Raw genomic sequence first — 5460 nt, 5'->3', positions numbered from 1 at the left:
CAGATTCTGGGGGAAGGACGAGGAGGAGGTGGGAGCAGGAGCACACATGTGACTCGGTGGTACTGGGAATGACAAGGCTTTATTTCTAAACTGGGTGTGGTTCGTGGGTATTTGTTGCATTGTTTTTCTTAATACATTGTACATACTTTGTAAATATTCTTCTGCATCTACTCAGTAATGCTTTTAAGTTCAATAACATGAGAAAGCTTGAATTTTTTTTTGGTATCATTAATCTATAATTATATGAGGAACATTATATTCACTAGACTCCTCCCTTCACCAAGTCCCCCCCACATACCCCATTACAGTCACTGTCCATCAGCATAGTAAGATGCTGTAGAATCCCTACTAGTCTTCTGTGTGTTGTACAGCCCTCCCCATGCCCCCTCCACATTATACATGCTAATCATAAGGCCCCCTTTCTTCTTTCATCCCGTTATCCCTCCCTTCCCATGCATCCTCCCCAGTCCCTTTCCCTTTGGTAACTGTTAGTCCATTCTTGGGTTCTGGGAGTCTGCTGCTGTTTTGTTCCTTCAGTATTTCCTTTGTTCTTATACTCCACATATGAGTGAAATCATTTGGTACTTGTCTTTCTCTGCCTGGCTTATTTCACTGAGCATAATACCCTCTAGCTCCATTCATGTTGTTGCAAATGGTAGGATTTGTTTTCTTCTTATGGTTGAATAATATTCCATTGTGTATATGTACCACATCTTCTTTACCATTCATCTACTGTTGGACACTTAGGTTGCTTCCATTTCTTGGCTATTGTAAATAGTGGTGTGATAAACATGGGTGCATCAGTCTTTTTCAAACTGGGCTGCGGTATTCCTTTTTTTTTTTCTTTTTTTTTTGAAAGGGCATCTCTCATATTTATTGATCAAATGGTTGTTAACAACAATAAAATTCTGTATAGGGGACTCAATGCACAATCATTAATCAACCCCAAACCTAACATTCAACAGTCTCCAATCTTCTGAAGCATAACGAACAAGTTCTTACATGGTGAGCAAGTTCTTACATAGTGAATAAGTTGTTACATGGTGAACAGTGCAAGAGCAGTCATATCACAGAAACTTTCAGTTTTGATCATGCATCATGAACTATAAACAATCAAGTCAGATATGATTATTCATTTCATTTTTATACTTGATTTATATGTGAATCCCACATTTCTCCCTTATTTTATTTATTTATTTATTTATTTATTTTTAATAAAATGCTGAAGTGGTAGGTAGATGCAAGATAAAGGTAGAAAACATAATTTAGTGCTGTAAGAGGGCAAATGTAGATGATCAGGTCTGTGCCTATTAATCCAAACTAGACCAGGGCAACAAAACATCCACGGATGCAGAAGATTTCTCTCAAAACAGGGGGGGTGAGGTTCTAAGCCTCACCTCTGTTGATCCCCAATTTCTCACCTGATTGGCCCCCCTGCAACTGTGCCTGTCTTAGGTTGTTCTTCCCTTGAGGAATCTTACCCGTCTCTGACTAACCAGCCATCTTCCAGGGCCATACAGGGAAATGTAAAGTTGGTAAGTGAGAGAGAAGCAATATTCTTTGAAAAGGTTAGCTTTTTACTTCTTTGCAGATTTATGCCCTGTGGCTTCTATGCCCAGCATTTGTCTTGAGGTATCTTTACCACTTGGAAGAATTATGATCCTTGGTAATTTTCTATATGAGGCACGAATTCTACTAAAGGGTTGTAATTAGGAAGGAAGAAGAAAAGCTATAGAAGCAGCAGACGGAAGAAAACATGGGAAGATTGATTATTTCTTGACATAACTTCTTGTAGAGTAACATAAGCATGTATAGGTTTTAACAAACTACTAATTAAATTGAGTACACACATTAACAGAATAGGAATACAGATACCTAACAAAAACAGATCTACAATTACCGGCCATATCCAGTGAAACCAAGAGAACCAGTTAGGTACCCTAGGCATTTGTGAAAACTTATCAGTAATATGATGGATATTGTCTAACTGAATTTGAATAGTTTGAGAAAAATCAGACAAATTAAAACAATACATCCCTGGGAACTGTTCACATCCCATATGTTCTTTTAACAGTAGACAGTCTATAGTCGCACGATTTTGGAGCACTGCAACTTGCACTTCTCCTAAATCTTGGTTGAGTTCCGACAATATAGATCCAGTCAAATTTGTTGTTTCACTGTATGCACAGGCCAGCTTAGATATCTCCCTCTGCATTCCAACGGCAAGTCCAGGAACCGACGGGATGAATACAGCTACAACTGCAACAGTGCCAGGATCTTTGTTGAAGTTTTTTGATGAACATCTTCTGGAATGACTCTTCCAGAGGATGTTGATATTGGAAGTTCTTCATATTGTATCTTAATTCGTTTTCTGGGTAGCCAAATTAGGCTTTGATCTTCTGTATAAACACAAACAAACCCTTTGCCCACACTTTGATATGACCTTTATACCATTGTGAAGAACCTATTGGAGACCACCACACAGGAATTGCTTTTTTTTTTTAAGAGAAAGAAATATCATCATAAAAATGTACTTCCATAACTGATCATCCCACACCCAAGAAAGCTTGAATTTTGAAGGAAGGATGTGAATAGGCAGACATAAAATTAGGTTAAATGAAGGGAAAGTGAAAACAGTGACCATGATATACACAGAAGCATGAGGTTGAATCTGGCAGAGTGAAGAATTCATCTTGGAGGACAGGGATAAGACCAGATTCATGGAACAGGGTCAAATCATGGAGAGTCTTAAGAGCTTAGTCCACAATTCCACAGGGAACTCTTGAAAGCTCTAAGGCTTAGGAGTAACCTATCAAGGGTTGAATAAGAAAATTAAGATGACCTCTGTATGCACAATGGATTGGAGTGGTGGAGAAAGAGACTAGAGATAAAGTAAGTAGGTTACTCCAACAATTTAAGGATAAATTGAAATTTTTCTGAACTGAGATAATCCTGGGAGAAGTAAAGAATCTGAGAGATTTGGTTAATTATTAGACTTTAAAGAGCTAAGTAAGACAGGGTAAACAAAAATTCTAAAATTTCAAGGTGGAATAAAAATTAGAAAGTTGGAAAGGAGAGCAGAATTAGAATGAAAGATGATATAGCGAGTTGTACATAAATTGAGTTTGATGTAACAATGCAACACCCAACTGGGAATATCCAATAGAAAATCAGAGATACGACTGGACAATTGTCTATAAACTTCACTAATAAATGTGTAGCATGAAAAACACAACAGTCTTAATTGAAAAATGAAAATTATTGTACACAGCAAAAATCGTAAACAGGTAAACACTCAAACTTTTAGAGTGCATTTAAAAAATCACTTTACAACTAACAAAGCTCTAGAAATTCAGAACTAAATATGATATTTGAAGTATGAATTATCTCAAGAACCACAACATAGAGGTCTTTTCAAAAGTGACTCATACACAAAAACATACATGCCATATTCAGAAAGGAATTATGCAAAGTCTGTTTGGCAGGAACTCTACTCAACTCAAAAATACACTTACTGATTGCTTACAATATGCATGGATAATAATTAGGTAATGTACCTCATCTATCAAAGGTATCATATAGAATCACACAGTTGGGAAAATATAAAAATTCATCTTAGAAAATTAACATTTAGGATTTCTCAGAGAGAACTGAAAATGTTTTCCTAATTCTCCAACAGTGCTAACATCAGTGACCATCTCTCTCAAGGTCTGAGTCACTGATTTTCTGGCTACTTGGAGAAGTTTCAAGGGTAACGATTTTTGAGAGTAGCTGAGCTTGTGGTACCTGTACGTCAACATAGCACTGAGTCAGCAGTGATAGATGGACTGAGCCACTGGTGAGATGAGACATTTGAAGAAAGCAATTAAGAAGGCTTTGAAGCTTAATGGATTAGTAGGATGAATATTTCTGAGGGCAACAGTGTGAAAGTATTTGTAAAACGTTTGGCGGAAGTGGAATCACTAAAGGACAACTACACCTGCCCCACCAAATTTTGTTTTTCATATAGTCTGGACTCCATTTCAGAAACCTTATTAATTTCCAAATACACTCATTTGAAATTTAAGGTAAAAGACATCTTAAAATGTGTTCAGCTTCCCAAATTATTTGACTGAATGGGCCAGAGGAATAAGAGGCCAAAGAGAAACAAAAGTCAAATGGAGGGACCAAAAGAAATTACAAGGAAATAAAACATGTTCACAAATTTTAGAACTTTGACCTGCCAGTGAGCATCTTAGTATAGACTATAGTCTTCAAGAAATCTGCAACTGTGACAAGCACTAAATCAGAAAGTGAACTGTGAAATAAAAATGAAATTTTAGGGTCCTTCCCAGAGGTCCCCCAGGGGAGGAGAGCTTTGTGAGCTGCAGAGGCCCTAAATCGGCCAGGGCGACTGTCACTGCACTGCGAGGCGCCTTGCAAGATCTCTCACCCGCGTCAGCAAGTTGCCACAGCCCCTCACCCATGACCAAGAACAAAATGGTCTTGAAGACCAATGAAAATAAAATGCAACAGAAGTCAGGTTCTCTTGTCCTTGATAGAACTCTTTAGGAAAAAACTGTCAGTGCCTGATCCTTGCCAACTCTCACACACAGATAGCACCGGACTGTGCACCGTCTGTACTTCTTAGGACACTTAACCAAATGCATCTGTGACACACTGCTGAGGTACTCATTAATGGAACTTTTTCTCCACTGTAAACTGCCTGTAAACCATATTCACAAAAAGAGGGATGAAGCAGTTTGATCAGAACTCTGGGTCACAGCCCTTAGTAAGACTGAATAAACTCTTTCTTAATGCAGTGGCTGTGTGGATTTCAGTCAACAGAATCATGCACCTTTGTATGTTAATATTAGATTATTTTTCATGGATAACTCAAAACTTGCTAATTGCTAACTATATGAAGTTATAGCTAAAAGTTAAAAACTATAAATATTATATAGAATCATATAGCTCTCATATAGAAAGAGGAATGGCTTCTGTATTACTCATCTTAAAGATTAACACTGAGATTTTATCAAAGAGAAAGAAAATGTTTCCCTAATTCTCAAACAGCGCTGACTTCAATCAACATCTTTTTGAAGGCATGAGTGGCTAGTCTTGTGGCTGCTTGGGGCGGTTTAAAGATAATGATTTTTGAGAGTATAAATTACCTCAGCATTTTCTTCAAATGTTCCAAATGAGTTGCAGAGATAGAAGTATTACATTCACATAAAATAATATGATCTATAAATGTAACTAAGTTGCATTAAACTGAATAATTGCGGGTACATTGTATTAGTGTCTTTAATCTGAACACAGCACCACACCCAAGAAGAAAAGATTATCATCCAGTCCTGAACAAACAACAATAATCCCCTAGAGAGCAACTCCTCTCCCGGCTATAGGAGGAGAGAGTCAGAACAAACCACAACCTTGCAGTGAACATCTCCAGAACTCAAAACATATGTTTAAGAAAAG

This window comes from Manis javanica, chromosome 4, assembly GCF_040802235.1.
Source record: "Manis javanica isolate MJ-LG chromosome 4, MJ_LKY, whole genome shotgun sequence".
In the NCBI taxonomy this organism is placed as follows: Eukaryota; Metazoa; Chordata; class Mammalia; order Pholidota; family Manidae; genus Manis; species Manis javanica.
The sequence above is the reverse complement of the archived record's forward strand: the minus strand, read 5'-3'. Positions refer to the sequence as shown.